The following is a 20,571-nucleotide window of genomic DNA, read 5'->3' on the forward strand; positions in this document are numbered from 1 at the left end:
CACCCCCCTGTATCCATTGTCATAGTCTAACCCTAACCCTCTCACCCCCCTGTATCCATTGTCATAGTCTAACCCTAACCCTCTCACCCCCCTGTATCCATCGTCATAGTCTAACCCTAACCCTCTCACCCCCCTGTATCCATTGTCATAGTCTAACCCTAACCCTCTCACCCCCCTGTATCCATTGTCATAGTCTAACCCTAACCCTCTCACCCCCCTGTATCCATTGTCATAGTCTAACCCTAACCCTCTCACCGCCCTGTATCCATTGTCATAGTCTAACCCTAACCCTCTCACCACCCTGTATCCATCTTCATACTCTAACCCTAAACATCTCACCCCCCTGTATCCATTGTCATAGTCCAACCCTAACCCTCTCACCCCCCTGTATCCATTATCGTAGTCTAACCCTAACCCTCTCACCCCCCTGTATCCATCGTCATAGTCTAACCCTAACCCTCTCACCCCCCTGTATCCATCTTCATAGTCTAACCCTAACCCTCTCACCCCCTGTATCCATTGTCTTAGTCTAACCCTAACCCTCTCACCCCCCTGTATCCATCGTCATGGTCTAACCCTAACCCTCTCACCCCCCTGTATCCATTTTCATAGTCTAACCCTAACCCTCTCACCCCCCTGTATCCATCGTCATAGTCTAACCCTAACCCTCTCACCCCTCTGTATCCATCTTCATAGTCTAACCCTAACCCTCTCACCCCCCTGTATCCATTGTCATAGTCTAACCCTAACCCTCTCACCCCCCTGTATCCATCTTCATAGTCTAACCCTAACCCTCTCACCCCCCTGTATCCATCTTCATAGTCTAACCCTAACCCTCTCACCCCCCTGTATCCATTGTCATAGTCTAACCCTAACCCTCTCACCCCCCCTGTATCCATCTTCATAGTCTAACCCTAACCCTCTCACCCCCCTGTATCCATTGTCATTGTCTAACCCTAACCCTCTCACCCCCCTGTATCCATTGTCATAGTCTAACCCTAACCCTCTCACCCCCCTGTATCCATTGTCATAGTCTAACCCTAACCCTCTCACCCCCCTGTATCCATCGTCATAGTCTAACCCTAACCCTCTCACCCCCCTGTATCCATTGTCATAGTCTAACCCTAACCCTCTCACCCCCCTGTATCCATTGTCATAGTCTAACCCTAACCCTCTCACCCCCCTGTATCCATTGTCATAGTCTAACCCTAACCCTCTCACCCCCCTGTATCCATTGTCATAGTCTAACCCTAACCCTCTCACCCCCCTGTATCCATTGTCATAATCTAACCCTAACCCTCTCACCCCCCTGTATCCATTGTCAAAGTCTAACCCTAACCCTCTCACCCCCCTGTTTCCATTGTCACAGTCTAACCCTAACCCTGTCACCCCCCTGTATCCATTGTCATAGTCTAACCCTAACCCTCTCACCCCCCTGTATCCATTGTCATATTCTAACCCTAACCCTCTCACCGCCCTGTATCCATTGTCATAGTCTAACCCTAACCCTCTCACCGCCCTGTATCCATTGTCATGGTCTAACCCTATAACCCTCTCACCCCCCTGTATCCATTGTCATAGTCTAACCCTAACCCTCTCACCCCCCGGTATCCATTGTCATAGTCTAACCCTAACCCTCTCACCCCCCTGTATCCATTGTCATAGTCTAACCCTAACCCTCTCACCCCCCTGTATCCATCTTTATAGTCTAACCCTAACCCTCTCACCCCCCCTGTATCCATTGTCATAGTCTAACCCTAACCCTCTCACCCCCCTGTATCCATCTTCATAGTCTAACCCTAACCCTCTCACCCCCCTGTATCCATCTTCATAGTCTAACCCTAACCCTCTCACCCCCCTGTATCCATCGTCATAGTCTAACCCTAACCCTCTCACCCCCCTGTATCCATTGTCATAGTCTAACCCTAACCCTCTCACCCCCCTGTATCCATTGTCATAGTCTAACCCTAACCCTCTCACCCCCCTGTATCCATCGTCATAGTCTAACCCTAACCCTCTCACCCCCCTGTATCCATCTTCATAGTCTAACCCTAACCCTCTCACCCCCCCTGTATCCATCTTCATATTCTAACCCTAACCCTCTCACCCCCCTGTATCCATCTTCATAGTCTAACCCTAACCCTCTCACCCCCCTGTATCCATTGTCATAGTCTAACCCTAACCCTCTCACCCCCATGTATCCATTGTCATAGGCTAACCCTAACCCTCTCACCCCCTGTATCCATCTTCATAGTCTAACCCTAACCCTCTCACCCCCCTGTATCCATCTTCATAGTCTAACCCTAACCCTCTCACCCCCCCTGTATCCATCTTCATATTCTAACCCTAACCCTCTCACCCCCCTGTATCCATCTTCATAGTATTTTGAGCGTCAGCCAAAATAATAAAGGATTCTGCAGTCTGTCGACGCACCATTGAACTCAGTGTTCACTCATTAAGAGAGGGAGGTAGAGAGAGAACATTTTGTAAACTGCTTACATGGCTTTTTTTTTCTATCTATACCAGGGACATATTGGAGAGGAAATTATTTTGAAATGACATCTACTTCCCCAGGCCACCTTCAAAGGCAATGAGATGCCACATTGTTGTATCTGAAAGGATGTCTTCATTACTGCTCTGGATTCAAGTCTCTGTGACCAGTGCCGGTTCCACTCGCCTTCATTTCATTACAATGGATCACATTCGCTACAAAGGACTACAATTTGTCCTCTTAGAGGCAATGGCCTTATTACTCAGGCCTTTTGTGCAGCCGTACCTTGTGCCCCGGCATTAAAGGTAAAGGAGTCAAAGCATGAGGAGTTATCATAAGAAGTTCAAAGGCATGTGAAATCATTATTTTCATTCAAAACCATAGGATGTAAATGATGTACTTACTACATGTAAGAATTACGCAGGATGGGGAGGGAGTCCTTTCTTGTACATGATTTCCTCTGCATGCTGAATTAAATGTTACTTTTGCAATGGGAGGTGTGTAGGCAATGCAAAAACTTTTAAGTTTGCATATTTTTTGGGGGGGAGGGAGTTCAGCTCTCAAGCTCATTCAAAATATTATTTTTTTCATAAGTAAACATGACACAACGATGATTCTCTTTAAGCCTCTTTAGGCCTGGACAACTATGGCTTTTCATGGTGTCAAAGTCAGATATATTTAATTGACGACTGGACCTGTTTGATGACATTTCCAAGTAGGCTGTATGGCAAGACGGTTCACAGAATTGGGTAATATGTAATTGGATGTATAAAGAGCCATAACTGCATAATGCATGGAACTATAGAATAAGGAATTAGGATGTATTGTACTTCTGGAACCAGAACAGTAGAAGTGACTCCCACAGCCTTGAGTGTCTGAGTGCTGACTCAGGCCCTGATTCAGCCCCACACAGACTCCGGGTGTTTCAGAGGGGCAATTATCTACAAACCATCAATCCCCTAAAGGCACAATTATCAGAAGAAAGCGCTTATTTATCCTAATTTGTCTGGTCTGGGTATTTCACAACCAGGGCCCATTTCAGCAGCAGCTTTCAGTTGGGGAATAGGGAGCTGTGAGGACCTGAAATTATATTAATGGCACAATATTGTCCTTGTTAATGAGATAATCCTGTACAGCAGCTATTTCTGTCTTCTCTCTCCCAATGGATCACGTTACACAGCAAACAGGCTACTGACAAAAGAATGGCGCAGTTGTCTGCTGACGTTTGATGGTTGGTACCTGGTGACTAAGTGACATGATTACGATGTTAATACGAGTGGAAATTATTAATACATCTGAATATGGTTCATTAATATATTACAGTGGGTCATTGACATTTATTGTGCTCGTACTGAACTCATTTCCTGTACATTCTTTCATAGAGGAGATGGTGCTCAAATACAGTCGGATACCAATGAAAAACTCACTGAAAAACATCGTTAGGCAACTGACCTTAGAATGAAAAGCTCAGCAGGTAGCATATATTTTTCACAAGGTTAATTGCTTTGGAAGTGAAAACATTGGTATGTTCACAGCAACAACAACAGTGGGTTTCGCTCCAGGTGTTGCCCCTGGTGAGTACCATTAAGTTGTTAGCCTTGAGGTGGGAATGGACAGCTTGTTACCATGCTGAGTGGGTCAAAATCGACTTTTCTGCCTTGGGGTAATATAGCACTGCAGTTTCCACCCCTCACCACTAGAGGTTGAGAGTCATAATACACACATGAAACAGAAGTAACCGTCATGTACAGTAGATTGTAAACTGGATGGTATGAGCCCTGAATGCTGATTGGCTGACAGCTGTGGAATATCAGACCATATACCACGGGTATGACAAAACATGTATTTTTACTGCTCTACTTACGTTGGCAACCAGTTGATAATAGCAATAAGGTACCTCTAGTGTCTGTGGTATATTGCCAATAGACACTCTGCGTTGCGTTGTGCATAAGAACAGCCCTTAGTCGTGGTATATTGGCCATATACCACACCCCCCCGGGCCTTATTGATTAAATAGACAATTAAGGTCTCACAATCAACATCAACACAAGGTCACCTACATAGCTTTTCAAAATCCTTTGAGAATCCTTTAATCACACTCAGTGAATCTAATAGTTATATATAAAAATGAAAACCAGGTAATAAAGAGGACAGGACCATAGGACTCTCAGAAAGCGGATAGCATAAAGCCTGCAGACCTTATGAGTCCTGTAATGTCAGACCTCAGGGCCCCCGGACAATTGGCCATGTCTGAGAGTCCCTTTTCAAACACCTCGCCTCATTAACATTCATCACTGGGCTCTAATTGGCGGATGGAACAGTGGTAAAAGAAAGAGGAGGGAGGGAGGGAGGGAGGGAGGGAGGGAGGGAGGGAGGGAGGGAGGGAGGGAGCCCAACTCTGGGGCTATTAGCCAAAATGAATTAGTAAGGCCAGTCCTCCAGCTTAGACAGGTCCATAAGGGACCACATGCTGCTTACATGGGCAAAACCCAGCTTCCTGATTTTACAGAGATCATTATCGGGGATCATTACACTGTCCTTCCCACAGGCATATAGGGAGATGGTGTGTGAGATGCCCCCTCATAAGAAGAATAATGACTCAACACATCTGATGCTGGAGAAAAACATGAGATATTCTACGTTTTTAGCATAATCATAGCTACCCACTGGGCAAAAACTAATTGAATCAACATTGTTTCCACGTCATTTCAACCAAAAATGTCAATGCGATGATGTTGAATCAACGATTGGAATTGAAAAAGGTCATCAACGTAAGGGACCCCCCTTTTAACCTAAATCCATTGACATGGTGATTTTTTTTGTTGATTTCACGATGAATTCACATTAGTTGACAACTCAGCAAAAATATAAATCCAAACTAGACTTTGAACTGACGTCTGTGCACATTTTCGACGATAAACATGAATCCGACCATCACCCCTGGTGAGACAAAACCGCGACTCGTCAGTGAAGAGCACTTTTTGTCTAGTCCAGCGACGGTGGGTTTGTGCCCATAGGCGACATTGTTGCCGGTGATGTCTTTTGAGGACCTGCCTTACAACAGGCCTACAAGTCCTCAGTCCAGCCTCTCTCAGTCTATTGCAGACAGTCTGAGCACTGATAGAGGGATTGTGCCTTCCTGGTGTAACTCAGGCAGTTGTTGTTGCCATCCTGTACCTGTCCCGCAGGTGTGGTGTTTGGATGTACCAATCCTGTGCAGGTGTTGTTACACGTGGTCTGCCACTGCGAGGACGATCAGCTGTCCGTCCTGTAGCGCTGTCTTCGGCGTCTCACAGTACAGACATTGCAATTTATTGCCCTGGTCACATCTGCAGTCCTCATGCCTCCTTGCAGCATGCCTAAGACACGTTCACGCAGATGAGCAGGGACCCTGTGCATCTTTCTTTTGGTGTTTTTCAGGGTCAGTAGAAAGGCCTCTTTAGTGTCCTAAGTTTTCATAATAGTGACCTTAATTGCCCACTGTCATGATGTTGGCCTGGGGGGTAGGTTTATGACAGTCATAAATACCTCTTCCCCCTTTTTCCTCTTTCTACCCTACTGATGTTACATTTGCAAACATCTTGGTTAACATAGAGATTCTGGGAACATCAGAAGGTGGGGGGAAATTAACTATATTCTGTTAATCCGACAAATTGAACATATGCGGTGGTACTTAATGAATATGATGTCAGTTCGGTTGTCATCTGAGACATTCTCATCAATGATAAGATGACATAAACTCTACAGTGGAAAGTCTACACATCAGAGTTATCGGATTCACATGGAATTGTTGTTCAATTTAAATGTTTGAATATGAAATTATTCGTGATGGGATGAAATGTGATTTTAGCTTCTAAAATGTGAGATTTGGGTTTTCATTAGGCCCGACTCAGTGGCCCGCCCACATGAAGAGACATAGGTTGTAAACTATGAAACACACCCCTTTTCTCCCTTCCTATATAAAGCCTTGATGACAATATAACCATCTGTTACGAGGATGTGAGGACGACGGTCCGATGTCAGAATGGTTCAGATAATAACTACAGAACAAAGCCAACATCAGCGTGAGTATTGGTTGCGAATGGTATGAACTTTGAACTCTTATTCACTACAGAAGTCATACCTCCTAGCCATTGAGTTAGCAACAGCAGCTGCAAACGCAGGTTGGGAAGGAACAGACAGAGTATCCCGTCTACCACACAACAACACGGCCTTCCATCTACAACCAACCTACCGAAGCGCAGCTCAGAGTAAATATTTATTGCATTTTCCTTTTCCAAATGGGCGGTAATTTAGAATTCATAAGATACTGTATTTACGACAGCACAGCTTCTCCCTGTGTCCCTCAGCCTTCCCGCTCTTTCACTCAAACCCAGCCCCTTTTCTTTTGTGTAACAAGCTGTCATATCTGTTCCGCCTGCTAGGGACGTTTTCCTTTATGACGTAATTTGTAATCAAGTTATGATTAATTATGTGTATGTGTAATTCTGTGTTATTAGTTAGGTATTTAGTAAATAAATAATTAAACCCAATTTTGTATTGCTGATTCCACTTGTTAGCCAGGGTTTGTGAAGATAACCAAGAATTTACAACTTTCAGATGAGACTGAATTAAGGTGACAATTAATATTGACTGCTATTGATATAAATATTACTAGGTCTTTAAGAGTTTATTCGGAAGATAACAGCTCTATAAATATTATTTTGTGGTGCACCGACTCTCTAGTTAATTACATTTACATGATTAGCTCAATCAGGTGATATTAATTTTATAGAATAGCATGTCATATCACTTAATCCGGCATAGCCAAAGACACGACACCGCCATCTGTAAGCTGTTCGTGTCTTAACAACCGTTCCACAGGTGCATGTTCATTAATTGTTTATGGTTCATTGAACAAGCATGGGGAACAGTGTTTAAACCCTTTACAATGAAGATCTGTGAAGTTTTTTGGATTTTTATAAATTATCTTTGAGGGACAGGGTCCTGAAAAAGGGCCGCTTCTATTTTTGCTGAGTTTAGATTGCATGTACAGTATACATATTGTGGTATCCCAGGAGGTATACCCCGGTGGATGGTAATAGAGGGGAGTTATGTGAGGCGACATTGGCTCCCTCTGCTGGGAATACGAGAGCTGGGCACCCCGACATGGACAGCTCTAAATGGAGGTAATTAGAGGGAAGTGGACCGCGTTCTGCGGCCGCACAGTGAGTACGCCGCTGCTTATCTGGATGACATAATTGTGGACAGTGACAGTTGGGAGTCACATCTTTGTAGGTTACAGGCAGTGGTGGATGCGCTAAGGGATGTAGGTCTGACCGCGAACCCCCACAAGTGCACCTGGGCTATGCCGAGGTGGAGTACCCGGGCTATCAGATCGGGAAGGGAAATGTGAAACCCCAAGAAAACAATCGCTGCCATTAGGGGATGGCCGTTCCCCAGAACCAAGAGGCAGATGAAGTCATTCCTGGGGTTTGCAGGGTACTATAGTAGATTTGTACCTAACTTTGCCTCAATAGCTTCTCCCCTTACAGACTTAACAAAGGCACGGCTACCCCAGACGGTGCAATGGACGGAGGACACAGAGGCAGCGTTCCAGGCCCTGAAGGATGCGCTATGTTCCCACCTGGGACTCGTCACCCCGGACTTCTCCAAAAACCTCCTGGTCCAGACAGATGCGTCTGACACAGGGGTAGGGGCTGTTTTGTCCCAAGAGCAGGAAGGCGAGGAGCACCCCATCATGTATGTCAGCAGGAAATTCCTCCCGAGGGAGAAGAAATACTCAATTGTCGAGAAGGAGTGCCTCGCCGTGAAGTGGGCACTGGACACCCTCAAGTATTACCTCGTCGGGAGGAAGTTTACCCTGATCACTGACCATGCCCCCCTTGTTTGGATGGCAAGAGGTAAGGACACGAATGACCGTGTCACCCGCTGGTTCCTTTCCTTACAGCGATTCTCTTTCTCTGTCATCCACAGGTCGGGGGCCCAGCACGGCAATGCGGACGCCCTATCCTGGAGGGATGCAAACCTAGCCCTTAGCATGCCTCCCTCCCAGTCAGGGCTAAGGGGGGGGGGGGGGGGTATCCCAGGTAGTCTACCCCGGGGGATGGTAATAGAGGGGAGGTATGTGAGGCGATGTTGGCTCCCTCTGCTGGAAATATGGGAGCTGGACACCCCGACACGAACAGCTCTAAGTGGAGGTAATTAGAGGAAAGTGCCAACCAGCAGTGGAGGCCAAATAAAAGGAGAACCGCGGGAGAGAATGTGGAGAGACCGAGACCAAGCCACAGTAGAGAAGAAGGACCGAGCCAAACCTAAGTGATTTTCTTTGTTATGTTTATTTTCTGTCTTAGTAAAGTTGTTTTTGCAGACTAAAGCATCCCTGTCTCTGTGTCAATCTCTGCACGCTCAACCCAACACCCCAAGGTTTACCACAATATGTTAATATAAGGAATTGCCATGTACAGTGGGGAGAACAAGTATTTGATACACTGCCGATTTAGCAGGTTTCCCTACTTACAAAGCATGTAGAGGTCTACAATTTGTATCATAGGTACACTTCAACTGTGAGAGACGGAATCTAAAAAAAAAATCCAGAAAATCACGTTGTATGATTTTTAAGTAATTCATTAGCATTTTATTGCAAAAGCAGAACTTAATATGATACAGTCGTCCAGTCCCCTTTGCAGAAAAGCATCCCCAAAGAATGATGTTTCCACCTCCATGCTTCACAGTTGGGATGGTGTTCTTGGGGTTGTACTCATCCTTCTTCTTCCTCCAAACACGGCGAGTGGAGTTTAGACCAAAAAGCTACATTTTTGTCTCATCAGACCACATGACCTTCTCCCATTCCTTTTCTGGATCCTCCAGATGGTCATTGGCAAACTTCAGACGGGCCTGGACATTCGCTGGCTTGAGCAGGGGTACCTTGCGTGCGCTGCCTGATTTGAATCCAAGTGGGTTACTAATGGTTTTCTTTGAGACTGTGGTCCCAGCTCTCTTCAGGTCTTTGACCAGGTCCTGCTGTGTAATTCTGGGCTGATCCCTCACCTTCCATGATGATCATTGATGCCCCACGAGGTTAGATCTTGCATGGAGCCCCAGACCGAGGGTGATTGACCGTCATCTTGAACTTCTTCCATTTTCTAATAATTTTTATACAGGTAACGAGTTCAAACAGGTGCAGTTAATACAGGTAATGAGTGGAGAACAGGAGGGCTTCTTAAAGAAAAACAGGTCTGTGAGAGACGGAATTCTTACTGGTTGGTAGGTGATCAAATACTTATGTCATGCAATAAAATGCAAATGAATTTCATAAAAATCATACAATGTGTTGTCTCTCGCAGTTGATGTGTACCTATGATAAAAATTACAGACCTCTACATACTTTGTAAGTAGGAAAACCTGTCAAATTGGCAGTGTATCAAATACTTGTTCTCCCCACTGTACATATTACCTCGACTAACTGGTGCCCCCGCACATTGATTCTGTACCGGTACCCCCTGTAATATATCCTCACTACTGTTATTTTACTGCTGCTGTTTAATTATTTGTTACATTTATTTTCAATGTTTTACTTATCTACTTTTTACTTAACACTTTTTTTTTTTTAAACTTCTTAAATCATTGTTGATTAAGGGCTTGTAAGTAAGCATTTCACTGTAAGGTCTGTTGTATTCGGCAAATGTGACAAAATAAATGGATTTGATATGCATGTGTTGCTATGGAGTCCGTTTGAATGCATGACTCAAGAGATGACAGAAGAACCTACACTCATTGGACATGGTTCAATTTGCATGTTTTACAATTTAGAAACACCATGCTTTCCTCTACAGCACCTCTGGAATGGGATTATGGGGCATGTTACAGGAGTAGCGGAACATGGCAGATGGAAGTCTCATAGACTGGGGGGAAATCATCATTTCTCAGTCACCTGGTACTTGTTATCATGGTGTCTCTCCCCTAGAAGAGAGCTAATGTATCAAAGCAGGAGAGGTGTTCTTCGGCCTTGTAAAACCATTTACACATTGAAGCTGGTGTCAAGCGTGCCAAGGAGGGAAAGCAAAGGTTCTGCATCCAACCGCATAATGATGAGATTGCATAGAGTAGCCCCTCATACATCTACAGACATGCACACGTGCACTGTGCACACATAGGTGCACGTGTTAGCCAGGCCGCCATTTTAAATACGGATTCTGTTCTTAATTGACTCACCTGGATAAATAAATGTTAAATTAAAAAAATTATAGAAATACACACGCACACAGTTACAAAAACGAACACGCCAAGAACTCACAACAAAAGAACAACAATTGACCTTGATCACTCCATCTGAGCAAGGTGTTGAATATGAGCTGTTGAATAGAGCTGTTGAATAGAGCTGTTGAATATGAGCTATTGAATAGAGCTGTTGAATATGAGCTGTTGAATATGAGCTGTTGAATATGAACTGTTGAATATGAGCTGTTGAATAGAGCTGTTGAGTATGAGCTGTTCAATAGAGCTGTTGAATAGAGCTGTTGAATATGAGCTGCTGAATAGAGCTGTTGAATAGAGCTGTTGAATATGAGCTGTTGAATAGAGCTGTTGAGTATGAGCTGTTGAATATGAGCTGTTGAATAGAGCTGTTGAATATGAGCTGTTGAGTATGAGCTGTTCAATAGAGCTGTTGAATAGAGCTGTTGAATATGAGCTGTTGAATATGAGCTGTTGAATAGAGCTGTTGAATATGAGCTGTTGAATAGAGCTGTTGAATATGATCTGTAGAATAGAGCTGTTGGATAGAGCTATTGAATAGAGCTGTTGAATATGATCTGTAGAATAGAGCTGTTGGATAGAGCTATTGAATAGAGCTGTGAAAAGTAATGACATTGAAGTAACAGGGACAGAAAACTGGGAGGAGAGAGGAGGTGAGGTGAGAGAGAGAGAATAGGTTCTGACACCCGGTGACTAAGTGTGAAATGTTGTCCTCTGGGTCTGGGTTTTGGAGAGCCTGGGTTTCATTACATTCCATGGAAGGTAAACAACAGGAAGCAGAGAGGAGCCAAAGGGGGTTTTCTGTTCCTGCTCATGAAGGATACGCTCCTTTCAGCAGAGGTACCTTTCAGGAGCACTCATTATCAGCTAAGACAAATAGGCCTTTATGCTACCGCTCCTCATTTGTTTAAGACAAAGTCATGTAATTAAAATCTAATCAGACATGAGTCTAGAGTGCCAGACAACACGTGAATATTTAAATGTTTTGCTTCTGAATCTTAATAAAATGGTAATTTATGAAAGCTGCCAGCTTAATTTTGGGCCAGGGAACAAATTAACTGGATTTCAAGTGAATTATTTTCACCTCACAGTTTCCCCCTCGATGTGTGTTACATATGGAATTCTGAATAAACTATATTTAAAGTTTGTTCCGTCAGTTTATCCAACAAATCCAGGCCCTTTATTGCAAATGTTCTAAATATCAGTGTATATTCTCTGGAAAATAATGTTTTCTTGGGTGGCAACTTTGAGTTGTTGTTATGGCCAGGAGGAAGTTACAAACCATGTTTTGAGGCGATGCCGATTTTACACCCTTGAGCGAGAGCCTTAATAAAAATCTGCATTGGCTCTGAGTATCTCTAGCTCTATAAACAGAGGAGTTAAAAGTGATAAGTTATGTAAGCATCCCAAGGCAGAGGACTGGGCAGATGCTAACACTGGCAGCCTGCGCTGTCTCATTGCCATTGGCTTAGCTTTGCTCCTTTTCCACGGCAATGAGTTGTTGAGTCACATGCTTGTATTTCCCGCCAAGTGGCACAGCAACCTGTTATTGTGGATAACATCCTGAGCCATTGCTACATGGCCTGGGGGAATAACACAACAGTTAGGAAGAGACTGATAACTGATATTGTCTCTGTAGGAAAAGGGATTGCGTGTTAGTAATGTAACTGGAAAAGCCATTTTTAATATCGTCTTTCAACACCGTTTCCCACCATGCAAAGCAGGCCCATGTTTACAACATAGAGATAACTGGGGACAACAGTGTACATTACACACTTCATTTTCCTAGTTCAATAAAATTAACCAATGAAATCCTTTTCACACTGCAAATAATAGAGTATTGGGGGGAAATGAGAGACAAACGGGTAAATAAACGCGATCTCAAGTGGAAAATTACATGGTGTTGGACATGATTGCGTTTCAAAATATGGCCTCAAAGAGTCACACATACTTCAATGGAGTCCACCACTCACAGGCTGTCAAGACGACTCCTTTGCCAAAACATTCAGGGGCAAACACTATATATCTTGTGAAGTCAAATAAGTTTTTGAAAGCCACTTTCCCTTTTCTAAATGTAGCTTTCAACTGAGATTACAGCGCAGCTGGTGAGGATGGGACTGAATATTTTTCACAGACTGAAGAAATTGCTCTTCATTGACTGAGATAGTGTATGCATTTCTGCACAAATTTCTACTGGGTGCAATTTGGCAACCTAAATGATTGATATGCTTTCTGCTAAAGTTGGCACAGGGTGATGAAGCTAAATCATAGCAGACTCCTTCCTCATAGAGAGTGGGCGTTAGAGTTAGACGATGAACAGTTAAAAACCGAGAGGCATCCCGAGGCTTGCAGCACCCCTCTACACTGTGATATAGACACAGTACAACACTGGTGTTAAGACGTAGCTAGACACAGTACAACACTGGTGTTAAGACGTAGCTAGACACAGTACAACACTGGTGTTAAGACGTAGCTAGGCACAGTACAACACTGGTGTTAAGACGTAGCTAGACACAGTACAACACTGGTGTTAAGATGTAGCTAGACACAGTACAACACTGGTGTTAAGACGTAGCTAGACACAGTACAACACTGGTGTTAAGACGTAGCTAGACACAGTACAACACTGATGTTAAGACGTAGCTAGGCACAGTACAACACTGGTGTTAAGACGTAGCTAGACACAGTACAACACTGTTGTTAAGATGTAGCTAGACACAGTACAACACTGGTGTTAAGACGTAGCTAGACACAGTACAACACTGGTGTTAAGACGTAGCTAGGCACAGTACAACACTGGTGTTAAGATGTAGCTACCCTGTCATTTCTTTACAGTCTGTCATTATCTGACATTGAATTGAGAAGAACATGTACTCATCTCGCCTTTAGGCTAACTTGTTTGTCATTCACATTTCCACAGCAAGAAAGTCATTGAACATGAATTAGATTAAATGGAGAAAAAAAAACAAGAGATGCTGAGAAAAGGACAGAGGCACTTTTCAAGTGTCTGGGAAAATCCTATCCCGCGGTAGCCTGGACTCACACTAAATGATTCCGATGCTCTGTCTTCGGTCCATACTTTAGTCTGAGACTTCCATCGTTGAAGGCATTTGTGGTGACAAGAGGTGTTGTACAAAACAAGTCATCAGCGATTGGACAGTATCTAACCAATCAGAGTTTTCAAACCGCCGCTTTACCAGTGTGTTCTGGCAGTGGCCCAATCCATCGATTTCTGGACCAATCAGACGGATCCAAGTGTGTTCGCATTCAGTGAAAAGTCAGGGAGGTACTCAGATCCAGAGTCTTTGTGGAGAAGAAACTAACGTCCGTGGGCGTGGCGTAGCATTTGGCCAGAGCAAGGAGTCTGGGTAGCCAGGCAAATCTCGCAGGCTCAGTGGATAGACGTTGTGCAGACGGTATGCTACCTGCTGCTGTGACAAGGACAGGAAGACAAAATAAGGAAGGAAGACAAAATAATATATTTACACTCTTAGAAAAAAGTGTTCTTCTTTCCCTCTGTGGAAAGTGTTCTACATGGATCCCAAAGCAGTTATTTTTATTTAACTAGGCAAGTCAGTTCAGAACAAATTCTTATTTTCAATGACTGCCTAGGAACAGTGGGATAACTGCCTGTTGATGGGCAGAATGATAGATTTGCACCTTGTCAGCTCAGAGATTTGAACTTGAAACCTTCCGATTACTAGTCCAACGCTCTAACCACTAGGCTACCCTGCTGCCCCCTACGTGTAACCAAAAGGGTTCTACCTGGAACCAAGAAGGGTTCTTCAAAGGGTTCTACTATTGTGAAAGCCATATAACCCCTTTAGGTTCTAGATAGCACCTTATTTCCTAAGAGTGTAGGTCTGAAACAAGTAAAGAATAAGGTTGGAGACAAATACGTCGTTGTTTGGATGTTCTTTTACATTGAGCAGATAGGCGTTAAAATGGCCACCGTTCAATCCCATTCCATGCAATTCAAATCCAAATCGAATCAAAACAAAATAAACATTTCAGTGAATGACTGAGACAAGCCTTTGGTACATGAACATTTCAAGCACGATTAAACATTAAGTATGTCAGCATTGCCATACCCTGGAGAAACATACAATGTGATGAAACGATGTGTGAAACAAGTGAAACACAGGGAACAATAAAATAGAACTGTCTCTACAGTGAGATTTGTAAATAATATTGAATAACTAAGCCTGTTTTGCTTCATGGGCAAATATGTTTTGCTCATATTTCAAAGAAATAGCTACTAATAATAACTGGCTCTGAATATACAATAGCTCTTCTCAGAAGATGATATGTGCTTGCATGCCAATGTGTGCTACCCACAAGCGTGGAGTAAATCTTCTCTTCAAGTCTATAGTAGAACCAGCCTGAATGATGATGTTTCCCTAACAATCAGTGCAGGAGGGGCTGTAAAAGGGGGAGGGAGCATGTCATTTGAAATGTGTTGGTTTCATGATTGACTTGTCATTGAGACCTCCCATGTCCCCCGCCCCCGCGGTGGCAGCTGTCCATCTCATTCACATTTAAGAGGTACTGATCCTTTGACACCCTGTTACACTGCTCTTCTGACACCCTGCTACACTGCTCCTCTGACACCCTGCTACACTGCTACCCTGTTACACTGCTCCTCTGACACCCTGCTACACTGCTGCCCTGTTACACTGCTCCTCTGACACTCTGCTACACTGCTACCCTGCTACACTGTTCTTCAGACACCATGATACCTTTCTACTCTGCTACACTCGGTAGCCAGGCAAATCCCCCAGATCCCCCCTGTTACACTCTTAGAAAAAAAGGGTTCTTAAAGGGTTCTTTGGCTGCTACACTGTTCCTCTGACACCCTGCTACCATGCTACCCTGCTACACTGTTCCTCTGACACCATTCTACCGTGCTACCCTGCTACACTGTTCCTCTGACACCATGCTACCGTGCTACCCTGCTACACTGTTCCTCTGACACCCTGCTACACTGCTACCCTGTTATACTGCTCCTCTGACACCATGCTATCGTGCTACCCTGCTACACTGTTACTCTGACACCCTGCTACCATGCTACCCTGCTATACTGTTCCTCTGACATCCTGCTACCGTGCAACCCTGCTACACTGTTCCTCTGACACCATGACACCGTGCTACACTGCTACACTGTTCCTCTGACACCCTGCTATCATGCTACCCTCCTACACTGTTCCTCTGACACCCTGCTACCGTGCTACCGTGCTACCCTGCTACACTGTTCCTCGGACAACCTGCTATCGTGCTACCCTGCTACACTGTTCCTCTGACACCCTTCTACCGTGCTACCCTGCTACACTGTTCCTCTGACACCCTGCTACCGTGCTACCATGCTACATTGTTCATCTGACACCCTGCTACCCTTCTACGCTGTTCCTCTGACACCCTGCTACCGTGCTATCCTGCTACACTATTCCTCTGACACCCTGCTACACTGTTCATACAAATAATAACTGGCTCTGAATATACAATAGCTCTTCTCAGAAGATGATCTGTGCATGCATGCCATGCCAATGTGTGCTACCCACACGCGTGGAGTAAATCTTCTCTTCAAGTCTTTATATAGTAGAACCAGCCTGAATGATGAGGTTTCCCTAACAATCAGTGCAGGAGGGGCTGTAAAAAGGGGGAGGGAGCATGTCATTTGAAATGTGTTGGTTTCATGATTGACTTGTCATTGAGACCTCCCATGTCCCCCGCCCCCGCGGTGGCAGCTGTCCATCTCATTCACATTTAAGAGGTACTGATCCTTTGACACCCTGTTACACTGCTCTTCTGACACCCTGCTACACTGCTCCTCTGACACCCTGCTACACTGCTACCCTGTTACACTGCTCCTCTGACACCCTGCTACACTGCTGCCCTGTTACACTGCTCCTCTGACACTCTGCTACACTGCTACACTGTTCCTCTGACACCCTGCTACCGTGCAACCCTGCTACACTGTTCCTCTGACACCGTGCTACCGTGCTACCCTGCTACACTGTTCCTCTGACAACCTGCTACCCTGCTACACTGTTACTCTGACACCCTGCTATCGTGCTACCCTGCTACACTGTTCCTCTGACACACTGCTACCATGCAACACTGTTCCTCTGACACCCTGCTACCGTGCTACACTGTTTCTCTGACACCATGCTATTGTGCTACCCTGCTACACTGTTCCTCTGACACCCTTCTACCATGCTACCCTGCTACCCTGTTCCTCTGACACCCTGCTATCATGCTACCCTCCTACACTGTTCCTCTGACACCCTGCTACCATGCTACACTGCTAGACTGTTCTTCTGACACCCTGCTACTCTGATGTGTCAGATGCTTTGATCTGCTCATTATGTTCTCCAACCCCTGGTGGCTTGCATCTACCTTGTCCTCTGCCTTCGGAATCCCTTCCTACAGGTGATCGCTCAGTTCCCTTCCCCTTGTCCTGGGGGTGATCACTCGGTTCCCTTCTCACTCTCCTAGAGGTGATCGTTCAGTTCCCTTCTCACTCTCCTAGAGGTGATCGTTCAGTTCCCTTCTCCCTCTCCTAGAGGTGATCGTTCAGTTCCCTTCTCCCTCTCCTAGAGGTGATCGCTCAGTTCCCTTCTCCCTCTCATAGAGGTGATCGCTCAGTTCCCTTCCCCTTGTCCTGGGCGTGATCGCTCAGTTCCCTTTTCACTCTCCTAGAGGTGATCGCTCAGTTTCCTTCCCCTTGTCCTATTGGTGATCGCTCAATCGCTCAGTTCTCTTCTCACTCTCCTAGAGGTGATCGCTCAGTTCCCTTCCCCTTGTCCTAGAGGTGATCGCTCAGTTCCCTTCTCCCTCTCCTAGAGGTGATCGCTCAGTTCCCTTCCCCTTGTCCTGGGGGTGATCACTCAGTTCCCTTTTAACTCTCCTAGAGGTGATCGCTCAGTTCCCTTCCCCTTGTCCTGTTGGTGATCGCTCAATCGCTCAGTTCCCTGCCACTCCACCAATCAGGCCTTTATGGTAAAGTGGCCAGGCTGAAGCCACTCCTCAGTAAAAGGCACATGACAGCCCGCTTGGAGTTTGCCAAAAGGCAACTAAAGGACTCTCAGGCCATGAAAAACAAGATTCTCTGGTCTGATGAAAGTAAGATTTAACTTTTTGGCCTGAATGCCAAGTGTCACGTCTGGAGGAAACCTGGCACCAACCTGGCACAGTAAAGCATGGTGGTGGCAGCGTCATGCTGTGGAGATGTTTTTCAAAGGCAGGAACTGGGAGACGAGTTAGGATTGAGGGAAAGATGAACGAAGCAAAGTACAGAAAGATCCTAAGCACACGGCCAAGACAATGCAGGAATGGCTTTGGGACAAGTCTCTGCATGTCCTTGCGTGGCCCTGCCAGAGCCCGGACTTGAACCCAATCGAACATCTCTGGAGACACCTGAAAATAGCTGTGCAGCAATGGAGAAACTCGCCAAATACAGGTGTGCCATGCTTGTAGCGTCATACACAAGAAGACTTGAGGCTGTAATCACTGCCAAAGGTGCTTCAACAAAGTACTGTTTTTGCTTTGTCATTATGGGGGTATTGTGTGAGGAAAACAAACAATTGAATCAATTTTAGAAAAAGGCTGTAATGTAACAACATTTGTAAAAGTCTAGGGGTTTGAATACTTTCCGAATGCACTGTAGACATACTATAGAGTCTGTTGGATCCAAATTGTAAGTGAAGGAATATGGGGTCTCAGGCGAATAAACTTCCTTGAGGTTGACGTAGACTGTCAATGTGACTGCTGTTTTAAACGAGGGGCAGCACAAATCTGTTTGGAATGTTTGATATCAGCAGAGATGTAAAGCTTGTCCAATCATTATGAGTGACTCATTCTGACTTACACAACTAACTGATTTTAGTCCATTCAGAAGAATCACGTTGGTGGATCCCAAGAAAGTAGTATTTATCCTTAAACTACAACACATGACCAATATTGATTTATCGGCATGATTTTGTTTTTTAAAGAGCATTGATGGATGATCATGGAAAATATTGTTCATTTAAGTGCTCTGGACAGATGTTAATTAAATCAATGTTGTATTACTTTTCAATTAATTGCATTGTTTATTACATTAATTACAATTTATAGATTCTGATAATATCATATACCTCTGCTATTATAGCCTATTTTACTGGCAGCAGGCATATTAGTATGTATATCATATATTAGCATCCTAAATATTCTCTCAAATCAAAGACTAAAGAACCTCCAACAACAACTGCTGGATAAGTCCCTCTGAGGACATTAAAAATGTATATTCTTAAAATGCTGATGTCATAATAGAAGCTTCTTGACATCAACTGCACCCAGGACAAAAGCACGGAGACTAAAAACGACACACCACAGTATGCATATCAAAGACAGAAAATGTACTGTTGCAGTGGCACAACAGTGCCCCCTTTTGAAACTGAGCCTCCTCTCCTACAGTGCAACTGCAAACCATCTCGACTGAGGCCACGGCACCTAATCTGGTTTGTGCTTCATAATCCTAAATCTCCCTCGCAGTCAACTGACAAAGAAATTGAAAAGACGAGAAAAAATTGAAAAATGCAGTTCCATGTTTCACAAATCCAAAGAAATTACTGACATAAGAAAACTTTGAAATAGAAACCATTGAAACCAGAGAGCATTTTAGCATTGGACCAAGAAACGTTGGTTTCTTTGATTCAAACTGCCGATTACACTAATTAAATTGGGAGAAAGTATCATATGAAGTCCAAGACCCAAGAATGCCGTTGGGATCTATCAGCAGGATGTGCGTAATTGGAAACTTCCCCTTGTCTCACAGTACTGTATCAGTACTGGCAATCAGGAGTTGATGAGTTACTACAAGACGCTAGCTCCTCCAGCTGACAAAATAAAGAGACATTTTCACTGCTTCTCTCGCAGAGCCAGAGCGATTTCTACAGATTTGGTCAGTGTGTTCAGGCTTAGACAACCGAGCCAGTGGGACCAAAAACTGACTCCAGAGTCCAGACTGGCTGAAGATGGCATCATATGGCGAAATGATCAAACTGAACTACCACATGAACTGTGCTGCTCAGTTTTCAGAGTTGGACTTAATGAAATATATTTTCAGCTGAATGGTTTATAGCCCCAGACAAAATGTACTGAAGAAGTAGGCCATAACCTTCTAGAAGTTTAACTTCTTTTTTATCGTCATGATGCAGCTTACTCTTCGTCCTCCAGTTGCCCTTTTGAATGTGTTTTCCAATTCTTGCCACATGGTTGGTGTCTAGCTTTGTAAAATGATCCGTCTGAGCCGCCATAAGAGAGTTCTGTAAAACGGATTTCAACTGTGACCGTGACATCCTATAACAAGTCATGAGACTCATTTTATAATGGCAATTACCAAACTCTTGCTTCTCTCATGAGCTGGGAAAATCACTAGCCTACTGTCGATTGATTTCAAAGTGGCCCATGTGAAAATGGACTCAGGGGAGGGAGGCATTTGTTCATTGAAAGGTTTCACCTGCTAGAACCATTTGCACAGGAAAGAGCAGCAGAGCTTCACTAACAGATCACAGTGACACTTTTAAGGTGAGGTCAACAAGGGCTCCTTTAACGTTCTTAATGTCGTCTTTTCAATTAACACTTTGGTAGAGGACAGTGTCGAATTGCCCCAGCCTACGGCTCTGCTCCTCTCTGTCAGAGAGTAAAAGCACCCTGTCGTCTGTCTGCACTGAGCTACAGTGGTGTAGGTGTGTAAATACTGTTGGGTGTGTGTGTGTGTGTGTGAGAGAGAGATAGGGGGGAGTAAATGCTGAAGAGTCAGCTGGTGGTAAATTAATAGCAAT

General features: G+C 44.5%; 1 protein-coding gene across 1 annotated transcript in view; it reads right to left on the minus strand.

Moving 5' to 3' along the window:
- Positions 1 to 20,571, minus strand: part of LOC139380929 (major histocompatibility complex class I-related gene protein-like) — a 401,721-nt gene that overhangs the window by 204,234 nt on the left and 176,916 nt on the right. The window lies entirely within an intron of this gene.

This window comes from Oncorhynchus clarkii, chromosome 22 (assembly GCF_045791955.1).
Source record: "Oncorhynchus clarkii lewisi isolate Uvic-CL-2024 chromosome 22, UVic_Ocla_1.0, whole genome shotgun sequence".
In the NCBI taxonomy this organism is placed as follows: domain Eukaryota; kingdom Metazoa; phylum Chordata; class Actinopteri; order Salmoniformes; family Salmonidae; genus Oncorhynchus; species Oncorhynchus clarkii.